Genomic DNA, 25,432 nt, shown 5'->3' with positions numbered 1-25,432 from the left:
TGGCTTCAGATTAGCTCAGCTCTGGCTGTGGCGTCCATTTGGAGAGTGAACCAACAGAAGGAAAACCTTTCTCTCTGTCTCTCTCTCACTGTCTGTAACTCTTAACTGTCAAACAAATAAATAAAGTCTTTAAAAAAAAAGTCTTGCCTTTGCTCACTGACCTTATGAAGTGGGTCCCAGCCCTCTCCTAGCAGAAGCACCAAGGGGTCTACTAAGACCAATAACACTGTGCTGATAAAGTTCTTAGAGGAATTTCATGAATTCCATGCCCAGGAAGACTTCTACCCAATATACCAGAAGAAGAAAGAAGGAGAAATGGTGGGCCATACCCATGTCTTTAAGGACTCCAGTTTGCAGATTGAATTGTCAGTTCTTTCCCAAGATGTCCACCTGGTCTTCCAGGTGTATTCTATTAATTAAACTTTGCTAGCATTCTTACTGCATAAATAAATAAATAAATACTATATGTCTATGGAACCTCATTAGAATCATAGATGACTTATTGGTTACAACCAAAATCTGACGTTTCTTCATTTATTTTTATTATAAAAGATTAATAACCAAACAACAATAAAAAGTTGAAAAACATGTGTCCATAAGTTGTAGACATTAAAACTTGTGCATGGGGCTGGCATTGTGGCTTTGGACATTTAGCTGATGTCTGCAAAATCTATTACAGTGCCGGCTAGAGTGCTGCCCACCTCACTTTTCATCTAACTTTCTGCTAATTCACCTAGGAATGCAGCAAAAGATTGTTCAAGTATTTGGTATTCTGCTATCCATGTGGGATACCAAATGCAGCTTCTGGATCCTGGCTTCTGCAATCATCTGGTATATGAACCAGCAGATGGGAGATTGTGCATGTCTGTGTGTGTGTGTGTGTGTGCGTGCATGCCACACATGCAGCTATCTCTGTCTCTCTGTCAATGTACTTTCAAAAAAATAAATAGTCTTAAAAAAACATTTACAGGGTCAGCACTATAGTACAGTGGGCTTAAGCTGCCACCTGCAGTTCCAGTATCCCACATGGGAGCTGGTTTGAGTCCCAGCTGCCATACTTGCAAACCAGCTCCCTGCTAATGCACCTGGGCAAAAAGCAGAAAATGGCCCAAATCCATGGTCCCCTGCACCCACACGGGAGCCCTGGAGGAAGATCCTGGCTCCTGGTTTCAGCCTATCCCAACTTTGGACATTGTGGACATTTGGGGATTAAGCCAGCAGATGAAAATCTCTCTGTATCTCCTTTCTCTCTCTTTCTCTTTCTCCTCTCTCTCTCTCTAACTCCACCTTTTTAAAAAACCAATAAATACTTTATCCATTTTAGTATTTTTTTTGTTCTACTACCATTGGTTGAGCTCTGTAACTAACACAGAATTGTTCTTAGGTGTTTAAATTTTAACTGAAAAGTGATCCCTGTTAGGAATTTGGAAAACATCATGTTGAGTGAAATAAGCCAATCCCAAAGGGACAAATACCACTTGTTCTCCTTGATAGGTGACAACTAACTGAGCACCAAAAAGGAAATCTGTTAAAGTGAAAGGAACACTATGAGAAACGGTGACTTCATCAGCCCTCACCCTGACTGTTGATGAGCAGCTTAATATGTTATCCCTCTTAGTATTTTTTTTGTTTGTTCTACTTAATACTATTGGTTGAATACTGTAATCAATACACAATTCTTCTTAAGTGCTGAAACTTAACTGAAAAGTGATCACTGTTAAATATAAGAGTGGGAATAAGAGAGGGAAGAGATGTGCAATTCGGGACATGCTCAAGCTGACTTGCCCCAAAGGTAGAGTTAGAAACATATCAGGGGATTCCAATTCAATCCCATCGAGTCTCTTGGCTCTGGTGGCATGTACCAATGCCATCTCACTAGTCCCAGTGATCAATTTCTGTTCACAATTGATCATATTGATAGGACTAAGAACCAAAGGGATCACATAAACAAGACTAGTGTCTGCAAATACTAGATGATAGAATAAAAAAGGGAGAGAATGATACAACATGGGAAGTGAGATACACAGTAGACCCATAGAATGGCAAATGTCCTAACAGCACTCTGGCCTCAGAATTAGCCCTTAAGGCATGTGGATCTGGCTGAAAAGCCCATGAGAGTATTTCAGGCATGGAAAGCCAAGACACTCTGGGGAAAAAAAAACCTAAATGAAAGATCTCCACAAGTGAGATCCCAGTGGAAAGAACGGGTCATCAAAGAAGGAGGTACCTTTCTCTGAAGGGAGGAGAGAACTTCCACTTTGACCATGGCCTTGTCTAAATATGATCAGAGTCAGTGAACTCAGGGGGCTTCCATAGCCTTGGCAACTCATGACAAGAGCCTAGGGTGATTACTGACGCCATAAACAAGAGTGTCAATTTGGTAAGTCAACAACAGGAGTCACTGTGCACTTACTCCTCATGTAGGATCTCTGTCCTTAGTGTGCTGTACATTGAGATTTAACGCTATAACTAGTACTCAAACAGTATTTTCCACTTTATGTTTCTGTGTGGGAGCAAACTGTTGAAATCTTTACTTAATGTATGCTAAATTGATCTTCTGTATATAAAGAGAATTGAAAATGAATCTTGATGAGAATGGAAGGGGAGAGGGAGTGAATAAGGGGAGGGTTGCGGGTTGGAGGGATGTTATGGGGGGGAAGCCATTGTAATCCATAAACTGTACTTTGGAAATTTATATTCATTAAATAGAAGTTTTTTTTTGTTTGTTTTTGTTTTTTTTTTTAAAAAAAAAAAAGAAGTTACAAAAGGAAAAAAAAGATACCTGAATCGACACACAAAAAAAAAAAAAAAAAAAAAAAAAAAGAAAGAAACCAATAAATATTTTAAAAGTTGTGTATGAAAGATCCTGGTTGGTCATTAAAACTACAAAAATGAATAAAGAATTAATCTAATTTTAAAACTAAATTGAGGCATATTTGTTTTAAAATTTTATTTAGTAAATATAAATTTCCAAATTACAGCTTCTGGATTACAATTGCTTTTTCGCCCATATAACTTCCCTCTCAACCACAACCCTCCCAACTTCTGCTCCCTCTCCCATTCCATTCACATCAAGATTCATTTTCAATTATCTTCATATACATAAGATCAATTTAGTATATATTAAGTAAATATTTCAACAGTTTGCACCCACATAGAAACACAAAGTGTAAAATACTGTTTGAGTACTAGTGATAGCATTAATTCACATTGTACAACACATTAAGGACAGAGATCCTACATGGGGAGTAAGTGCACAGTGACTCTTGTTGACTTACCAAATTGACACTCTTGTTTATGGCGTCAGTAATCTCCCTAGGCTCTTGTCATGAGTTGCCAAGGCTATGGAAGCCTTTTGAGTTTGCGGACATCGATCTTATTTAGATAAGATCGTAGTCAAAGTGGAAGTTCTCTCCTCCGTTCAGAGAAAGGTAGCTCCTTCTTTGATTGCCCGTTCTTTCTAATGGGATCTCATTCGCAGAGATCTTTCTTTTAGGTTTTTTCTGCTTTTTGGTTTTGTTTTGTTTTGTTTGTATTTTTTTTTTTGCCAGAGTGTCTTGGCTTTCCATGCCTAAAATAGTTTCATGGTCTCTTCAGCCAGATCCGAATGAAACTGAGGCATATTTTACATATAATAGTATTCATCTATTTCTAGTACACAACTCAATGACATTTTAATCAATTTACCAAATTTTGAAACCATCACCCATAATAAGATTTCCATTTTAATCAGTTTTCCATTTTTATCACTCTACTAAGCTGTCTCTCCATGAAGATTTCTTATGTACATTTTACAAGATTGTCAAAATATTCATGAACCATGCATATTATGAAAATATATTCATGGATTTCAATTTTTGCACCAAAATAAACTTATCTTTTAATTCCATGAAATTTTTGAAATACTGTTGATCTCTCTCATTCAAGGCAATCACCAATACACTACATCTCAAAAGATTTCCTTTTTTCTGCATGTTTTGTGTAAGTGGAATCTGACAATAGATGTTTTCCTGAACCTAGCTTCTTTCACTGTAAATGACATTTTGAGATTAACCCACATAGTAGTGTGTATTCATATTTTGCCTTATAGGAAAAACAGTATTCTACTGCATAGAACTATGACATGTGTTTATCCCTTCACCAAAGGCCAGACAATTAAGCTATTTTCTCTCTCTGACTATTATGAATACCACTGATAAGCATATTTATGTGCATGTGTTTGTGTGAATATATGCTTTAACTGCTCTTGTGTAGATGACTAAGAGTAAAATTACTATATTGAAAAATAACAGAACATTCTGGAATTTTAGTACATTGAAAATGCTGCATAGAGAAAATGATGAAATAAGGGCTATAATAGCACACAATAAATTCAATGGAACAAGGTTAAAGATTCAAGAAATATTATTTGAGTTGAAAATATATGGATAGGTCAAAAAATACTGAGGAGATGCCATTTGGAGAGTGGACCAGCGGATGGAAGATCTTTCTCTCTATAACTATACCTTATAAATAAATAAATAAATCTTTAAGGAAAATATTGAGGAGCAAAAGTAGAACATATTTTCCGAGTCAGCAATGACAAGAAGAGTAAATGTATAATTTGCTAAACAGCATGAGAGATACTCCAAAGAAGCATAAGTGATATACAAGTGATTAGTTAATGGCAGTTGAACCTTTGCTCACGATTATGCAGTTTGTGAAAATGGTCCAAATCCTAAAATCTGACACAAGGTTTCATTGTCCCCAAAGGAATTTTTTTACTTTTATTTAATAAACATAAATTACCAAAGTACAACTTTTGGATTATAGCAGTTTTCCCCCTATAACCTCCCTCCCACCTGCAACCATCCCATGTCCCACTCCCTCTCCCATTCCATTAATATCAAGATTCATTTTCAATTATCTTTATTACAGAAGATCAATTTAGTATATACTAAAAGATTTCAACAGTTTGCACCCACACAGAAACACAAAGTATAAAGTACTGTTTGAGTACTAGTTATAGCGTTAATTCACATAGTACAACACATTAAGGCCAGAGATCCTACATGGGGATTAAGTGCACATTGACCCCTGTTGTTGATTTAACAATTAACACTCTTGTTTATGACATCAGTAATCAACCGAGGCTCTTGTCATGAGCTGCCAAAGCTATGGAAGCCTCTTGAGTACACCAACTCTTATTTAGACAAGGTCATAGTCAAAGTGGAAGTTCTCTCCTCCCTTCAGAGAAAGGTACCTCCTTCTCTGATGGCCCGTTCTTTCCACTGGTATCTCACTCACAGAGATCTTTCATTTAGGTCATTTGTTTTTCTTTTTGCCACAGTGTCTTGGCTTTCCATGCCTGAAGTACTCTATTGAGCTTTTTAGCCAGATCCGAATGCCTTAAAGTATGAATCTGAGGCCAGAGTGCTTTTTAGGATATCTGCCATTCTATGAGTCTGCTGTGTATCCTGCTTCCCATGTTGGATTGTTCTCTCCCTTTTTAATTCTATCAGTTAGTATTAGCAGACGCTAGTCTTGTTCATGTGATCCCTTTGACACTTAATCCTATCATTATGATCAATTGTGAACTGAAACTGATCACTTTGACTAGTGAGATGGCATTGATACATGCCACCTTATTGGGATTGAATTGGAATCACCTGGCATGTTTCTAACTCTTCCATAAGGGTAAGTCTGAGTGAGCATGTGCTGAACTATACATCTCCACCCTCTCTTATTCCTACTATTACATTTAACAGGGACCACTTTTCAGTTAAATTTAAACACATAAGAATAATTGTGTGTTAATTAAAGAGTTCACTAAGATACTACCAGGTAGATTAGCTGTCTACTTACAGTATTGTTTAAAAATCATATTTTGGGCATAAAAAGATGCTTTTCGAGATTTTCATAAGTACTGATATGGTGTGCACAGAGAACTATGGAAGACCATGTATTTATTGAAAGGAATTTTAGTTTTCTGGTTTTGTGCTTTCTACCTTTATTCATGCTTAGTAATATATAGACTATGAAGATGCGTGCAAGATGCCGGAAGGGAAGCCTGCAGCCTCTTCTGTCAAGGGCACTATGGACCCCTGGGCCCATTGCTGTGGTCCTGACTGGGGAGGACATCAATACATCATCTCACCCAGAACCTTCCTCAGAAACAAGGGGAAACTGGGAAGAGGGCATCTTCAATAGGTGTTAAACATTTTTCTCAGACATTGAACAACATATTCAGTAGAAGCAGTCACCACAGGGTAGAAGATAGGTTTGAAGTAGGCAAGATGCAAGAGAAAGAATCAAGCAGTTAAGCCCACAATCCAGCAAAGACCTACCTGGGACATAAGTGTAGGCAATAAAAATAGAGATTGAGTTAAGAACTATGTAAGAGATAAACTTGGCAGACCTTAATGAAGAAAGAGAAAACATCTAGAATGATTCCTAGTTTACTTGGTATCTTATTTCAGGAAATTCACTAATGTGTAAAATGGAGGAGAAAAAGCATATTTGATGGTATGTTCTGGATGATAAGTGTTACAAGGTATAGGAAGAAGATTGTGTATATCATAACATTAAATAATTAATATGCAATTAATAATTCATACGCAATAATACAGGGATTTTAAAATATCAGAAATAATTTTTGTTGAATATGATGCACTGCTGATATGAGAAACTGAAATAAACTAGAATTTATTAATAATTAATCATAGAAGAAATAAACACTAGCTATATCATCCTTATAGGCATAGAGACATATTAAAATATTACTGGCAAAATACAAATATTTTAAAAACAGGACATTCCATATAAAAATATGTGCAATCAATGCATAAAGATACCTAAAATGTACACTTTGAACAAGCATCATGGATAATTTAAAAGCTGGCTTAATGTAAAGAGGAAAACTCTAATCCTAAATTTCTCAAAATCTGTTGAGCTAAAAAATGATAAACATCTGTAAAATATTTTCCTATATCCTGAAGTATGCCTTTAACCAAAGTCACATCATTTTATTTTATTGCTTAGCTCAAGACGAGCCCTTATAGTTAACAAGATTCACCCATCTTTTCAGATGATGGCCACAGTGGATCTTCACAAAGTTATTCCAATTATCACCTAAAAGGAGAAAGTGTAAAAGCTGAAGTGATTTTGAAAAATATATCCTATAAGAGAATGACTAATTGATCTCATAAGTTATTAATATATACATGGTAAGACAATGCTTTTTTATAGAATCATTTTTTTTCTGTTCCCTGTGTGTTTACAAAATAACTGAAAATGCCTGGAGTATCTTCTTTTAAATTTTCAAAAGCCAACACTATCAGTTCTCAGAGGTCAAGGCTGATGGAAGAACCACGCCTGTGCAGCGTGACAGGGATCTGTGCTATTTCACTCCATTACCAAGCCTGTGAAACTACAGAAATCCCTTGGACACAGCAACTGCACTGGGGGTGAAAAAAATGAATCCTGGGTTTACTGCAATATTTTAACATGGAAAATAATGGATTAAAATAGAAACACAGTCTGAGAAAAATTAAGGTAGGAGGAAAAATGACTTATTTTAAAATAGTGTTTACATTAGAGACTCCTTCAGTTTCCAAGCCAATCAGCCACCTCATGGGGTCAGTAAAAGTTTGACTGATTTCTACACTTTGATAGAAGGTCCTGTAATTAGTTATAATTCTATATTGCCATGACATCTGTTTTTAAACATAATTTTAACTCTCATACGTGAAGCAGGACTCAGTGGTCAGTAACAGTTTCCAATAATATCCCTCACCCAATGGCTTTGGAATAGCCAAAGATAAATCTTTAAAAACATCTTTCTTGTCTAGCAGGCTGGGATCCCCTACTTTACTGCCATTTTTAAAAAGGGATCATTCAGATATTTGCCTGAAAATTTACAGTGACCATGTCTTAGTTGCAGGTTGACCTCTTTTATTTGAACCTGTGCTATCAAAACAGATGCCTCTCTGATGAACCTGTTGCATAGCTAATTTCCATCCTAGGTAGAAAAGGTAAAGCCAATTTTGAAAGGTTGAGCATCACCCTTCACTCTTCGCCCTGCCTAAGCCTGGAATCTTCTTGCACCAGAGCGATCTGCTTAGAGCGTTTGCTCTCCACAGCTGCTCCTCTGCTAGAGACGTAATCTGGGCTTCCCAGTTCTCACGGGGCATGGCAGTGGCTTTTCCAACTTCCCCCTTAGAAAGAAGGCTCCACTGACTTCTCAAACCTTGTGCCAACATTGAATCCTTCTTTGAATGCGTTTCTTAAGTCAATAATAGCTGAGTAGCTATCATGAATAATGGAAACCAGGTATAAAAAAAAAAAAAGAAAATGACTATTTTTTGCACTCTTGTAGTGGTTCCATAAGAAAATAGAGTGAGACGAGGCTTCTAAGCACATTTTGTCAAAACAAAATCAGATGAATGTGCACTTCCTCCTGACTCCCACTGACTGTTAGTAGTGGCTCACCCCTATTTCACAGTTACCACCTTTAATCTTATCCATTACCAATTCTGATGGGCTCAGATTTTAAACTATTGCTCAGATTCCTCAAGTATTCAATTCTATTTCTCTGCATTGAACTCTCACAATCCAGCTGTTCGCTTCGTATATAGAACTTCCACTGCAAAACTCTCTCCATTGCATCCCTACCACCATTTACAGGATAGATGTGAATTTCCTAAAAACAACCTCTGAGACACAGCAGTCCAGGTGTTGCTTAAGAATTTAATATATATGGGCCAGCGCCGTGACTCACTTGGCTAATCCTCCGCCTGCAGCGCCGGCATCCCATATGGGCACCAGATTCTAGTCCCGGCTGCTCCTTTTCCAGTCTAGCTCTCTGCTGTGGCCCAGGAAGGCAGTGGAAGATGGCCCAAGTGCTTGGGCCCTGCATCCGCATCAGAGACCAGGAGGAAGCACCTGGCTCCTGGCTTCGGATCGGCGTAGTTCCGGCCATGGTGGCCATTTGAGGGGTGAACCAATGGAAGGAAGACCTTTCTCTCTGTCTCTCTCTCTCACTCTCTAACTCTGTCAAATAATAAAAAAAAAAAGAATTTAATATACAAAGTATTTTAAACTTGCTTATGAAAAATATTCCAATTAAAACAACCATGAAAACCTAAAACAAAATGTATTAAAGACCTCTAAAATTACTTTAAATTTCAGAGATAATAATTAAAGCTAAATAATAGACAAAGAACCTATGCTCAAGGATTGAAAAACCCAATATTGTAAAGATGGAACTTGCATTTGTAATCCATGTATTTAACGAAGTGCTGAAGTCATGGAACTCTAGAGAACTCCTAAGAAGCAATGAGGAATATAAAATGTAAAAACCTAGGCAAGATGCCTCAGTTGTTAATACTGTAAGTGAGCTTATCCAAGTTTAACAAACATAGTGAAAGTGGAGAATTCTATAGAAATAATGAAAACTGCAATTAAAATAGCATTATGATATATTAATATACCTTTACCAGAGTTGCTCACATTTTAAAAATTGATAAAACAACTGTCTGTGAGGATATTTAGAAACAGCAATTCTCAAAATCTTCTGGTGAAAGCTTAACAGTGACACTGAAAAAACAGTATGGCCTGTCTTCTACAAGGTTAAGCACAGATGCATGTATACTGTAAGATACAGCAATTTTACTTGTACATGTATTTGTATGAATGTATCTCAATTCATGCACAAGTACACTGAAAAATATGTAAAATCAATCGTGGCACTGTTACTTGGAGTCATCAAAAATTATATCACTACATGTTTGTCAGCAAGAGAAACTGATGCATCTGTCATCTTTACATAATGAAAGCTACTATCTAGCAAGGAAAATCAGTAAATTTCAGGTGAAAATTAAAATGAAATGTGAACTGAAAGAAACAAAACACAAAAGAATACAGATGCTATAATTTCATTAATTCAAAGTTGGATGACAGAACAAGGAATCAATACAAAGCGATCTTTGAGGTGGAAGCAAGGAGATAGCAATTGGAACAAAGGCACGAGGAAGCTTCTTGCGCACTGGAAATATTTTATTTCTTCACACACTGTAGTTACCTAAGTGTTTGCTGTTGGATAATATATTAAGCCTATATGTTTTTCCATGTCTTTATTTGCATATGCTATAATTTGATTTGAATGTTAAAATATGAAAATACAATAAAAAATACAAAATAATATCATATACTGGGGCAGGTGCTGTGACACAGTGGGTTAAGCCACAGCCTGCAGTGCCATCATCCCATATGATCACTGGTTTGAGTCCCTGATACCTTGCTTCAGATCCCTCTCCCTGCTAATGTACCTGAGAAAGAAGTGGAAGATGGGCGAGCGCCGCAGCTCACTAGGCTAATCATCCGCCTGTGGCGCCAGCACACCGGGTTCTAGTCCTGGTTGAGCACTGGATTCTGTCCCGGTTGCTCCTCTTCCAGTCCAGCTCTCTGCTGTGGCCCGGGAAGGCAGTGGAGGATGGCCCAAGTGCTTGGGCTCCACCCCCACTGGGAGACCAGGAGGAAGCACCTGGCAAAAAGAAATAGTATCTACATACTTCCGAAAGAAGGGCATATGACCGAAGAGAGATAAGTTATTGGAGACATGTGATATGAGTGACACATACAGATCTTAGTCCTCAACCATGCTTTTGGAAGTATGCAGATACTATTTCTTTTTTTTTTTTCTTTTAAGATTTATTTACTTATTTGAAAGGCAGTTACAGAGCTAGAGAAGGAGAGACAGAGAGAGAGATTTCCATCTGGTGGTTCACTCATGCCTTTCTATTAAATGATGCTAGTAATATTAGGAACATTGCTGAGCACTTACTAAGGTTGAAAGCTCTATTTTAAGATTTTATATATACACCATCACTGACACTTCACAGCAAACTAATGAATTTGGAATTATAATCACCTTAATGAATAAAGAAGCCAAGACATGGTGACATTATGTAACTTCAGGGTTAAAAGCCTAATTAGTACCATAGTCAGAACTAACACACTGGCAGTTTGCCTCAAGGTTAAATCTGCTTAAGCACTCCATTGTCCCCTGATGCACATCTCCTAATCATCTAGTAGCAGAAGAGAAAGATTAATGAACACTGTTTTAAAATTCTTAAACTTAAATTCTAACTTAAAAGAGAGCTGATAAGTTGGAGTGAGACTCGTAAAACAATGTGAAATGTCCCTCTTAACTAGAAAATCCTTGACAATCAGAGAGAGATTATATGGCTGGGACTCAATATTTCTCTCCGGTTGGGAGGGTAAATGAAAAAGATCCTAGGAGGAGCAAATTGTCTATAATATACACTCAAAAAAGAAGCAGAGGGAATAGTGAAGTGTGATTGCTGATGTTGCATGAGAATTCCAGCGAGACCTAAATTTCATTCCAGCACATCGTGTTAAGGATGTTATAACCAAAATTTCAAAAACAGATATTTCTTATGCTTTTTCAAAAGAAGTCTAGTATAAAGAAAATATTTGAAAGCTTCCAACCTCATCTTGTGCTCATAGTAAAGCACTAAGCAAGATAGAGTTCAGACTAAATCCAAAGATGAGGTTTTACTACAACACATAAACACACATACACACAGAGAGAGAGAGAGAGAGAGAGAGAGAGAGTTAGTTTACAATAGAACCACAGTCACATACAAAAGTTATGTATGATAAATGAAAACATAAAAGGTTAAAATACACATAAATGCAAATTTGGTGTAAGTACTAGACATTCTGGTTTTTTTTTGTTTTTTTTTGTTGTTTGTTTTTTTCTTTTTGGGGGGGCAGGCAGAGTGGACAGTGTGAGAGAGAGACAGAGAGAAAGGTCTTCCTTTGCCATTGGTTCACCCACCAATGGCCGCCACGGCCAGCACGCTGCGGCCGGCGCAACGTGCTGATCCGATGGCAGGAGCCAGGTACTTATCCTGGTCTCCCATGGGGTGCAGGGCCCAAGGACTTGGGCCATCCTCCCCTGCACTCCCTGGCCACAGCAGAGAGCTGGCCTGGAAGAGGGGCAACCGGGAAAGAATCCGGTGCCCCAACCGGGACTAGAACCTGGTGTGCCGGCGCCTCAAGGCGGAGGATTAGCCTAGTGAGCCGTGGCGCCAGCTGACATTCTGTTTTAATACATGAAATCAGGAGTTAACATCAGTTCTGGAGTGAGTGTTCGACCTAGCAATTAAAACATTGCTTGGGATGCCAGTATCCCATATAGGAGAGCCTGGGATCAAGTTCCAGCTGGGGCTATTGACTCCAGCTCCTGGAAAATGGGCCCCATGAAGTAACAAGCGATGACTGAATTCTTGGATCCCTGCCACCCACATGAGAGACCTGGATTGAGTTCTTAGCTTCCAGTTTACACCTGGCCAATCCTTAGCCATTGTTAGCATTTGGGAAGTAAATCAAGAGATGGAACTCAGTTTTCTCTCTCTCCCTCCCTCTCCTTTCTCTCTCTCTCCTCCTCTTACTATGTGTGTGTCTGTGTCACTCAAATAAATTTCTAGAAATTAAAAATGAAATAACATCAATTCAATACAAAAAGCAACTACAAAACCTCACAAAAAAAGTATAACAATTTAAAAGATCCAAAAGTAAGAAGAGGAATTTTAAAAATACGAACAAGGAAAACATATGAAAAGATGCTCAATCTCAATAGCAAGCAATGAGTGAAACAAAAAGTGAAACAATAATGATTACATTGACAAAAACTTAACGATTAATAGTATCCATGCTATCTAGGGTGGGGAAATTGGAATTGTCATAAGACTTTTGGCATCTAAGTTTTACAGCCTTCAAAGGACAATTTGGGTGTGCTATGAAAAAATAGAAATTGAAAATATTTAACCATAGCATTTCAACTAAGAAATATAGCCCACAGAAGATATCCAGTATGCCCCAAGAAAGTTTGTTGCACAATTACTTGCAGAGTAGTATGCCATCTTATGCAGGGCATAAAGTCTAAAAGTAGTACATAAGATGGATATTTAGTAATAGCATTATTTGTGAAAAATATCAAGGAAGGTTTCACTTAAAAGGCTTACACAACATCACTCAGTCATTTCAGCATAAACCATATTTCCTATAGCTTTAAGCAGATGGCTTTATATCCAGTTGATTACAAATGAATGTGTGCTCTTGGACTGAAAACCCTTTGATAGAAAATTCTCCTATCTAACCACTGGCATCCTACTCATCACAGTGGTAGGATGCTCTTAGAATTACAGAAAGACATGAGGCCCAGTGAAGGAACAAACTCATATCTAGCAGGGAGGACCTTTCTCTCTGTCTCTTCCCTCTCTGTCTATAGCTCTGCCTCTCAAACTAATAAAATCTTAAGAAAAAAACAGCAGTTGTCCAGTTGAAGTTGTGTTACTCTCTCCCTTCTTCCTACTCTATTTATTACAGTTTTCTGTCTCTTCATGAACATTGTTTATCTTCCTCACTCTCAGACCACTCATCTAGTAATAGTTAAGATATCTGCCTTCTTGTACACCAAAACTGATAAGGTTCTCTACTCCCGCAGCCATCCGTTATTCACATTAAAAAACTCACTTACATTATTCACTTAGTACATACATTCCTTGTTACACTATAAATTCCCATAAAATGATGATCATTTCAGATCATTTCCAGTATACGTATCAGCTATCAAGAAATTTTCCAAAATGGATTATTTCATTAATATAACACAAAAATAAGCACTGACACAAATAATTCCTATATCTAAATGGAAACCTTAGAAAGAAATGGAAATCTAGATATATTTGTGATTAAGCTGGTATAAAGTAAATAAATACAAGCAACAATTATTCCACATATATAATCCACTGTAATTTTTTAAATAATTATTTATTTATATTTATTTATTTGTTTGAAATGCAAAAATACAGGATAGAGTGAAAGAGGAAGAGAGAGAGAGAGAGAGAGAGAGAGTCTTTCATCCACTGGTTCACTTTTCATATGGTGCAACAGCCAGGGATGTACCAAGCCGAAGCTGGGAGCCAGGAGCTTTTTCCAGTCTCCCATATATGTGGCAGGGGCCCAAGTACTTGGGCCATCTTTCACTGCTTTCCCAGGAGCATTAGTATCGAGCTGGATTGGAAGTGAAGCAGCCATGACTGAAACCAGTGTCCATAAGGCACGCTGGCACTGAAGATGCAGTTTAACCCATTACGCCATAGCACCAGCCACACACATTGTAATTTTTATGTCTTTTTTGTTACAGCAACTGGACTTATTTTTGACTAATGTAGACAGTGATATCTAAAATTGGAAACACAGAGAACCTAAGCCTATGTAAAGAAGCTCATATTCTCTCTTTTTTTAAAAAGATTTATTTATTTATTTGAAAGTCAGAGTTGCAGAGAGAGAGAAGGAGAGGCGGAGAGAGGGAGAGAGGTCTTCCATCTGCTGGTTCACTCCCAATTAGCTGCAACGGCCAGAGCTGCGCCAATCCAAAGCTAGGAGCCAGGAGCTTCTTCTGGGTCTCCCACGCGGGTGCAGGGGCCCAAGAACTTGAGCCATCTTCTACTGCTTTCCCAGGCCATAGCAGAGAGCTGGATCAGAAGTGGAGCAGCTTTACCCACTATGCCACAGCACCTGCCCCACTCATATTTTCTTAGATCAAGCAAAACAAACACGGAAAAAATCTGCTTGCCCTCTCTGTATCCCAATAAAACAGTATATGCCATTAGCTAACACCCCTTCCTTTCTTGTCCCACCTTCATTTTTAGTCTCCCTCATATACTGTATCTTTTTCTTTTATACCTAGTAATCTGTTTTTCTTGAAGTTACTTTCCTTCTTTTTTTCAGAAACACTGAAACAATTTTCTTTAGTAAAAGTTATTTTTTACAAGTAACTCCAGTGTCTAAGTTCCTTCCATTTCTTCAGTACATCACTAAGTTTAGGCTTGGACCTATCTGAATTAGAGGGAGAGTGGTGAATACAGTGCACAGACCTCCTTTTCCAGACACAACCTAACTTTATAGCACATTCACTCAGCTACCTAACAAAACCCACCACTGGGAAAGTAGCATGCCTAAGTCTTATCATTATCAGTCTATAATATAAAAAACATACAGTAACCATCACTATAAAAATGATAGGCAATGATAACTATACACAAGAATTGTAATAATTACTATATGCTATGCCGTTTGCACACCTCATGTCAATATTAAGCTGGGTTTTTAATAGTGAACAGAACTCAGGTTTTGTGGCTAATTTCATATCTAATAACCTAAACATGGAAAGATCTGAGATATTTTATTACACAAAGATTTTGGAGAATACTTATAAATATATAATTGCTTATGTTGATTTCTCCTTACATATTGAAAAAAAAGTTAGCATTATCTGTATTGAAAGATAATGCACCAAGGGGCCAGCATGATGATGTAACATAGTGGGTTGGTTAATCCTCTGCCTGCTGCGTCAGCATCCCACATGGGCGCCAGTTCTAGTCCCGGCTGCCCCTCTTCTAGTCCAGCTCTCTGCTATGGCCTGGGAAAGCAGTAGAAGATGGCCTAAGTCCTTGAGCCCTTGAACTCACGTGGGAGACCTGGAAGAAGCTCCTGGCTCCTGGCTTCAGATTGGTGCACCTCCGGCCGTTGTGGCCATTTGGGGAGTGAACCAATGGAAGGAAGACCTCTCTCTCTGTCTCTCCCTCTCACTGTCTATAATTATACCTGTCAAATAAATAAATAAAATAAATAAAATCATAAAAAGAAAGATAATACACCTTTGAATTCTTAGAAAGTATTGCACTGACAACTTGTAATGACTATAATTTTAGAGCCTTTTCCTGTGATCTTTTTTAGCTATTATATAATTTCTGGGCACAAGGCTTATAAGAAAACAAACTATGTGTTGTACATGTTGATTTATGGAAGACTACAACACTGTGTCTTCCAGATAGCTTCTTCTCTTGTAAAAATATTTTTGTTGGGCCCAACACTGTGGTGTAGCTTTCCACCGTCGGCAGTGCCGGCATCCCATTTGTGTGCCAGTTTGAGTCCTCACTGCTCCACTTCTGATACAGCTTTCTGCTATGGTTTGGGAAAGCAGTAGAAGATGGCTCAAGTCCTTGGGCCCCTGTGCCCACGTAGGAGACCCAGAAGAAGCTCCTAGCTCCTGGCTTCAGATCGGCGCAGCTCTAGCCGTTGCAGCCAATTGGGGAGTGAACCAGCAGATGGAAGACCTCTCTCTCTTTCTCTCTCTCTCTGCCTTTCCTTCTCTCTGTGTAACTCTTTCAAATAAAAAAAATCTTTAAAAAATATTTTTGTTAACACTAATTGTACCTATTTTTGGTCAACAGTGCAACATTTCAATATAAGTATACAGTGTGTACTGATCAAATCAGTGTAATCAGTATGTCCCTCTCACAATTCTTCATTATTAGATTATCCACTTTCTATACTAGCATATTATAGCACTACTAACAGATTATACTAAAATACCATAATTTTATTACTATTACATTATATATCATATAAAACCTACATTTTTGTATTTCTTTCCATGAAAAGTAGAGAAAATTCACAAGAAAACATATCTTAAAATTTTCTCTGTATAAGCATGCATTTATATTTAAGTTATCTCCCAATATAGACCCATTTATCCCACTCTGAATGTAAGAAACATGCAATTGTGGAATAGTAATGTTATTTTTAGGACAATCACCTAAAATTGCCATTTAGGGGCTGGCACTGTAGCTTGTGAGTAAAGTCAGAACCTGCAGTGCCAGCATTCCATAAGGGCAACAGTTCGAGTCCTGGCTGCTCCACTTCCAATCTAGCTCTCTGCTATGGCCTGGGAACATAGTCGAGGATGGCCCAAGTCCTTGGGCCTCTCACCCCCATGGGAGACCCAGAAGAAGCTCCTGGTTTCTGGCTTCCTATTGGCTCTGCTCCGGCCATTGTGGCCATCTGGGGAGGGAAGCAGCAGATGGCAGACCTCTTTGTCTCTCTCTCTGCCTTTGCCTCTCTGTAACTACACCTTTCAAATAAATAAATAAATATTTTAAAAAATAAATAAAAAGAAAAAATAAAAATAATAAAATTGCCATTTAGACATTATAGATGATTTGCTACTGTAGCTATTATAGAATTTTACTTATAATCAAAACTCTCAAAAGCTTCATGCCAACTGATTTTAACATTAAAATCATTAAAGCAAAATTTCATTTAACTGTAATACGGATTTTAAATAAATAAGTAGGGATTTTCTCTTATATTTCCTATATACCTAACATCATTTAAAGGATTTAATTATTTTGAATATGAAAGGTTGAGTTTTTTTTTTTTTTCAGAGATTTTATTTATTTGTTTGAGAGGCAGAGTTAGAGAGAGAGGGAGAGAAACACAAAGTGGTCTTCCATCGTTGTTTCACTGCCCCCGTGGCCTCAACAGCTGGAAATGGGCCAATCTGAATCCAGGAGCCAAGAGATCGCCTGGGTCTCCCATACAGGTGCAGGGGCCCAAGCGCTTGGGCCATCTTCTCCTGCTTTCCCAGGTTTATTAGCAGAGAGCTGGATGGAAAGAAGAGGAGCCAGGACACAAACTGGCACACATATGGGATACCTGCACTGCAGGCAGAGGCTTAGTCTACTATGCCACAGCCATAGTGCCAATCCCTGAAAGGTAGAGATCTTCTCTACATATCTACGTCCTTCCTTCCCTTCATAAAGGAAATAAAATTTGCGTTGCATTCTATAAGAAATAAAGCTCCCCCTCTTAACTGAACACTTCACCGTCACAGGCTAAGAAGATTCTACGAAGAGTAGGGAGTTTGGAAGGGAGACAATGGAATGCGGAGTCAGCTATGTACAATGGACCTGCACTGTTATGCACATCATGTCAGTGTCTGGGACTCAATTCCAATTTTATGGAGTTCAGTCACATGTTAACATTAGGCAGTGTCACACAGAGATGAGAAAAGAAAATATGCACACAAAGAGAAGAATCTAAGACTATAAAAGAAAGAATGAGGGGCAGGTGTTACAGTGCCTCGATTAAGCAGCTGCTGGGGACACCTACATCCCATATCAGACAGTCTGGGTTTCAGTTCTGCCTCTGCTTCAGATCCAGCTTCCTGATCCCGTGCCTGGGAGGCAGTAGATGACGACCTGCACTTGGGTTCTTGTCATTCATTTGGCAGACTGGGAGAAAGTTCCTGGTCCTGGCTTGTTCTGGCTCAGCCCTGGGTACTGCAAGACTTTACAGAGGGCATCAGTAGAGGGAATGTCTTTCCTGCTCTATCTTTCCTTCTTTTTCCATTTCTCTTGGTCATTTTGCCTTTCAAATAAAAAAAAACTTAATAAAAAGAAATACTGGAACTGGAAAATTATTGAGAAGCCTAAAAGACTTTCTAAAATTAAATTCTGTTTATTTACCTCTATATTTATAATTAACTCTTCTGTCATTACTTAAATGTATATATTTATAAGCTCATATTAGGGAAATACATTTCAACTTTAAAATTTAAAAAAAAGTCTTACTTCTTTAAGTAAAACATAATTCTATGCTCTGGGTTGGGGTTGCAAAACAAATGAAGCACTAACCAAGAAGATGAAATATACTAACATGAGAAATGATTTCCTGTGGTGAAACATAGAATTCTCTCATTTTAGAGTCAAATTTATTTTACAGCTGTGTCTCAAAATAATACTAGACTTCTGTTTTAATTTTAATTCTATGGGCTTAACTAGGTGTTTAAAGTTGAAGGGTAAGTTCATTACTTTCTACCAATCAATAATCCTCAAATATTGATTGTCAGATATGTGCAAATCATGGCATTATATATACAATAAATAATAAAAGAAAAACAGCATTATTCTCATTTTCAAGAAACACAACCTATACAAAAGTAACCATATAAACATCATATTGTAATACAAAAAATAAAATGCATGTCACAAACACAAGTGTGTGAAATATGTTGCTCAAACTTCTCTGTCTTGGACCCTGTTAAATTAAATATTATTGATAACTCCACAGTGCTTTCTTTATTTAGATTGACCCTGTTGTATTTCTGTATTATAGAATAACATTGAGAAATTTTATTAATAGCTACTAATTGTGCTAATAATCCCCATAGAATTTTTAAACAAAAATAAGGCATGTGCATGCTCTCAAAGATAACATATTTTGAGCAAATAATTAATCTCCAAAGAAAAAGTAAGTTTTACGAGGTTCTATTTTATATATTTGTGAATCTCTTTATATATCTAGCTTACTAGAAGACAGCTGACTTTCCACTTCTGCACACAATCTGTTGCCATATTTTTGGTTGAATGCTACACTATCTATGTTCAAATGAATACTTGAAAAAAAAAAAAATAAAGAGACTGCTAAGCAAATTAAAAGATCGCTGAGATCTTCCAAGACAAGCTGTGACCCCAGCTAATGGACAGGTTTAGTTTAAATTCAAATTCTAAGCATTTCTGGAAAACAAATAATTAAAGTTTACAATTTTGTGGTTAGGGGCAGGAATATCCAACTTAGCCTTGTGAATTAGACATATACAATTCTTAGTTTGAAAAGAAAGAATATGAAGTCTACAAAATTAGACAAAAATGGTTTGCCCGTTAAAAGGTAGGAAATCAAATCAATAATTTTATGTTGGTTTGTTTGCTTTCTAAGGGAGTTTAGATAGTGAAAAGATATTGAACTTTCCAAACCCGAATTTGAATCTATGCCAACTACTAAATTTATGACTTTCTCGACTTCGGCATCATTTAGTATCACCTTGCAGGATATCACAGTGGTGGAAATTTCAATGAAAAAGCTAAATTGTACACTGGTCTTCATTGAAAGTGGAAGAAACAATTGGTTATGCATCCTAAACACATCGGTTTTTTTATTTGTAAAAAAGCATTTATTTATATGTATAGTATTTTACTCTACATCACATTGTCCAGAGAGATGACTGGAACTAAATAAATAGAAAAGAAAATCTATTATTTTTATTGGTTAAGTTTCTAGTGTTTGACATGTATTTGGGACGGTTTGATATCTATCACAGTTAAATATATCTTAAGAAAAAAATCTCTAAAATTCCTGAACTTGTTCATTTTAGTCAATATCTTAATCTAATTCTTCAAATGTAGGGTTAAATATTTAACCCAAAAATGACTTTGCAGCACTAAATTTTTAATATTATATTTTGTTTTAGAATGGATTTTTAAATCTAGAATGAGTCAGCATGAATAAAATCATTTCCGTGACTTACTTATTTTATTGGCATATTTACCTCCACAGAATAATTGTAATTCAGGGTAGATATGAAGTACAAATTTGTATTTTTATTGATAAGAATACCACCTTCCTGGGGTGGGCGACCAGCCCAGCAGTTAAGACAACTGTTAAGAAGCAAGGATGTGGCCAGTGCTGTGGCATAGTGTGTACAGCCACCGCCTGCAGTACCAGCATCCCATATGGGCTCTGGTTCAAGTTCCGGCTGCTCCACTTCTGATCCAGCTCTCTGCTGTGGCCTGGGAAAGCAGCAGAGGATGGCCCAAGTCCTTGGGCTCCTGCACAGCATGGGAGACCTGGAAGAAGCTTCTGGCTCCTGGCTTCAGATAGGCACAGCTCCGGCCATTGAGGCCAACTAGGGCATGAACCAGCAGATGGAAGGCCTCTTTCTCTCTCTGTCTCTCCTTCTCTCTGTGTGCAACTCTGCCTTTCAAATGAATAAATAAGTCTTAAAACAGAAGAAAAAGCAGCAGCAGCAGCAGCAGCAGCAGCTAGGGTGCCACATCTGAGTATCTGGGTTAAGTATCTGGCTCTGGCTCCTGCCTCCAAATTCCCACTAATGCAGACCTTAGGAGGCAATAGACAACGACTCAAGTAATTGGGTTCCGGCTACTCATGTGGGAGACCAACACTGAATTCCTGGATTCTGGCTTCAACGTAGCCCAACCCTGGATATTGTGGAGATTTGGGGAGTGACCAGCAAATCGGAACGTGCATGCATTCTCTCCACACACACATACCTTTAACCCCTTCTCCATCACTTTTGTCTCTTTGCCCCTCAAATTGAACAAAAAGAGTAACATATTCTGTCAATTTGATAAAAATATGGTTTCTGTATTTTTTCTATTCTGAAAATCTAAATTCACAGAAAAAAAAAGTGATTTCACATTTCACATAGTGCCAAGTCTCGAGATACAATTTGAGGAGCTACTGCTCAAGTAATGCCTTTTAATTAAATAATATTTATTTTTAAATATTAAAGTGTTTTGATACTATATTTATTTATTAAATCTTACACTACCATATACTGTAAGCTTTGTCTTACAGACATGTAATATTTATATGTGTGTAAATTAGAACAAGGAATCAAGCCAAGTGAAAATAATTTCAGCATAAAATGAAGGGAGAAAAGAATTAATTTTTAAATGACCATGCCATACAGAGAGATGGGAAACAAAATATTTGCTCTTAAAATTGATTGCTGAAATGCTAAGTGAATCTAAGTGAAAGGAAAAATTATATCTATTTCAGATCCTGAAAGCAACAATTCTAACTCTAAAGAATTCTAACTAATTCTAACTCAAAAGAATGTCAAGCCTGTAGTTGAAAGTTTTTATTATATGGCATATTCTTAGAAGAACAAGGAACAAATAAAAGGCAACCTTTATAAAGTGGTTATGTTATCTATGCAAGGATGACAGCTTACTCCAGAGTGTTACCCTCCTGCTACCCAACTTGATATTTCTACATTTTATATGATTTGGCAATTTATACCTCATACGGGAAAACCACATTAAATAAGTTCCTAGATGCAATGGCTTCCAACTATGAAATTAGAGGAACAAGAAAGGGTATAATAACTTTGACTACAATACTTCAAGGAACTGGTTTCTGCTACGGGAAAACAAGATCTCTTTTAAAGATGGGGAAGTTGGACAGGACAGAGGGAGACCAAGGGACTTGGGAATCATGTAGTTGACATCTTATAAGTAAACTAATGGTGCACAAAGGAATTACTGAAAGCAATGCTTTTTCCTTTATACAGACTTTCTTTCTATTACAATTAGTGCAAAATCCTCCTTCTTGTATTTTAAATTCCATTACTTATTATAGTCTTAGAGGTCTCATGTTTGGTCAAATGCCTTTGGTTTGTTGGAGTCAGGGGCTATAATTCTTAGTTCAGAAACTCATTCTTTTGGGTTCAGCCACCACTTGTGATGTTAGCATTCCACATTCAAGTGCCAGTTTTAGTCCAGCTACCCCAATTCTGATCCAGCTCTCTGCTGCTGCACCTGTGAGGCATTGGCTGATGACCCAATACTTGGGTTCCCGAATGCCTATGTGGGAGACCCAGATAGAATTCTTGGTACCTGGCTTTGGCCAGGCCAACAACCAACTATTGTAGCCAATTGAGGAATGAACCAATGGTTGGAAAATCTCTCTCTCTCTCTGTCTCTCTCTCTCTCTCTCTTTCTCTGTCTCAAATAAATAAATAGATGAATAAATATTTAAGAAAAGATAATGGTCTTTAATGGCCATTTTTTTGTCTCCTAACCACACAATAAAATCAAGAAAAAATGTACATACATAATTCTGGAAAACATGGTAACCAAAAATAATGAGCAGAGTTTTAGGAACTTAAGCAAATGTCAGAGCATGTAAAATTAATTTAAGAACTATAAGATACTCCTCACCCTCAAAATGACAAAATCCTGCAGGATAAGGATGGTCTGTTTTATTTTGTACGTTTAACACTCAGCAAAATGCTTGACTCAATTAACATTACAGGCTAAATAAATACTGCACATCAAAAGACCAAAAATAAAGAAAAAAGGTTACCTTGTTGTCATGGCAACAAATTAAAATAATTCAAAGTGGTAAATTCATTTCTCTTTGATTATGTCTTCATTGAAAAAAATTATAGTACATAATTCCTATTTGATAGCAAATTACCTTTTTGAAACACATGTTAGACATAAAAAATACTTTTTATTTAGTGTGTGTTTGAAACGTTTGAGCTTTTTTTTGTCTTGCTTTTTTTTCTATTATGAAGTTTTAATGAATTTCTTGAGTGGCAAATGTTGGCACAATAGGAGTTTATAAATTTGTATTGACTGAAAAGATGGCATAATGTTAAGAAATTTCAACCACACACTTACAAACAGCACTTCAAGCTTAATGAATTTTCTCTTTTCTTTCTTTACCTTGCAAATATGAGAGGGAAAGAAGATATATGATCCAGTGAACAGTGTCTCCAGCTTGAAGAACTTGAGAGACTCTTTTTTTCATTAAAAAATTTAGCTGACTTCAGTATCAAATTTTCAGTATTAATTAACTACTCAAAAACATAAATCTTGGGATAAGCTCACTGTTATTCTTTAGATTTATAGCTATAGAAGCAAAGGGGATTTCTAAATCAGCCACAGCAAATTACAAAACCCATAAAATTAAAATTAACAACATAAATTGTAGATAATGTAACATGTGTTGTTAATAGTAATTTTTCAACCTCAATTTAAAAAGAATGTGATTTCTATGGTAAAATTTCTATTGCATTTCCTAATCCTTGTCAATCCAAAACCATGCAATGATGTAATTTCTCCTTACTCCTTACCTCAAGATACTTCCATACTTTGTTTCTGTAGTGTCCTAGGCATGTCAACAAATATACTGTACATGTAGTTTTTTTCTCATCATTTCATTAGTTTGTCACCATTAAAGTACTTTGTGAAGGCACTGGCATTGTGGCACAGCAGGAATCTGCCCTCATGCTGGCATCCCATATGGGTGCCACTTTGAGTGCCAGCTGTACCACCTAAGATGCAGCTTTCTCTTAATGTAGCTGGGAAAGCAGTGGAGGATGGCCCAAGTACACAGGTCTGCACCAGCCATGTGGGAGACTCAGATGAAGCTCCTGGTTGTGTGGCACGAGTCGTTGTAGCTATCTGGGGACTGAACTAGAATATGGAAGATCTCTCTCTCTCTCTCTCTCTCTCTCTATATATATATATATATATATATAAATTTATATATATATCTGCCTATCCCTCTCTCACTGTACCTCTGCCTTTCAAATAAGAAAATAATTTTTTAAAAAAGTATTGTATGGAACCAATAATATCACAAAGCCAAAGCAACTATGATACTGAAATAACAGACCTACATTTCATCATACAAATAGTAAATATTATGTTTCTGTAAAACTGTAATTAAAATATCAACATGGAAACATAAAATTAAAAGAAAAATTCCAATGGAGAATCTGTGAAAACTAAAAAAATATAACCACAGAGCTGCATGTCTTGCAGTTTGTGGGACACTATATAGTAGATAGAAAGAATAAATATACTTTTTCAAACAAAAACTTAAGAACCATATAAACTTTACAAAAAAAAAAGTAAGTTGATTAAATAGAAATTTAAGCCTTTTTTCCAGAAAACATAGGTAAAATTAGATTTTCATACTCATGCCTTCTTAATCCAAATTTAGTTTGTCCCATAATTCAGCCAAAAACTCTATTTTCAACAGAAAACAAAAATTACTTCATCAAAGTCACTATTTTATCTTCAGTTTAGGAATATAAAGTATGTAATTTCCTTCACAGTACTTCCTCTGAGTATCGTGAAAATAATAGTTAAAGAAAATCATGAGTAATATTTGATTATTTTTAACATTAATGTTGAATGGGAGTGCATGAAGAAACCAGAGTTAATTAAGCAGAAGGTACAGAATTTTTGTTGCATTGCTGACAGGAAACTAGGTACATCTGAGGGCTTAGAATGTTTACCTTACTATTCTTGATTATATCTAATTTACTTTGAAAGTTGAGCTTCTCTTATTTTTTTTTTAATTTTTCAAGGTGAACAAATTTTGTGTATCTTATACATACACATTTAGAAGCTCATTTTTCTTTAATGGTGATATCTCCCTTCCAACTCTCTGAAGTTTATTTTCTATCATTGAGTACTTAATTTAATGAAGGTGTCTATGTCATCTTTTACTTAGTCATTAGGGGTAGGCATTGCGCACAGCTGGTTAAGCCAAAGGTTGGGATACCCACATCCTGTACCTCAGTACAAGTTTGAGTCCTGGTAGTACCACTTCTGATCCAGTTTCCTGAAAATACACCCTGAGAGACAGCAGATGATGGCTTAGGCCCCTATAACCCACATAGGATATCTGGGTGAAGTTTTTAGCTCCTATCTTTGGCCAAGTTCGTTTCTCTTTCTCTCCCTCTCTCTCTCTCTCTCTCTCTCACTCTGTCTCTCTCTCCCCACACACACACGCTCCTCCCTCCTTCTAGTAGATGAAAAGGAAACATTCTTATTTTAAAAAGCTTTTCAAATATAACTGTTTCTCCCCCCTTCCCCCCCCTCCCTCTCTCCCTCTCTCTCTCTCTCCCCCCCTCCCATCTTCCCTCCCCCTTCTCCATCCTTCCCTCCCTTTCTCTGTCTTAAGTAATTTTTTT

At 37.0% G+C, this 25,432-nt stretch overlaps 1 long non-coding RNA gene across 15 annotated transcripts in view; it reads right to left on the bottom strand.

Annotated features, from left to right (window-relative positions):
- LOC103349096 (uncharacterized) overlaps positions 1–25,432 on the bottom strand; it is a 372,847-nt gene that overhangs the window by 287,202 nt on the left and 60,213 nt on the right. The window contains exons 4-5 of one of the 15 annotated variants that reach the window (XR_016212810.1): positions 8,759–9,030; positions 4,845–7,110 (exon numbers count right to left, since the gene is read on the bottom strand). The exons of the other annotated variants lie outside the window; for them this stretch is intronic. This is a non-coding gene — a long non-coding RNA (uncharacterized LOC103349096). Of the gene's footprint in view, positions 1–4,844; positions 7,111–8,758; positions 9,031–25,432 lie in introns of those variants that run through there. 15 annotated transcript variants of the gene reach the window in all.

This window comes from Oryctolagus cuniculus, chromosome 9, assembly GCF_051225735.1.
Source record: "Oryctolagus cuniculus isolate XC-2025 breed Fujian yellow rabbit chromosome 9, ASM5122573v1, whole genome shotgun sequence".
Classification (NCBI taxonomy): domain Eukaryota; kingdom Metazoa; phylum Chordata; class Mammalia; order Lagomorpha; family Leporidae; genus Oryctolagus; species Oryctolagus cuniculus.
The sequence above is the reverse complement of the archived record's forward strand: the minus strand, read 5'-3'. Positions and strand labels throughout refer to the sequence as shown.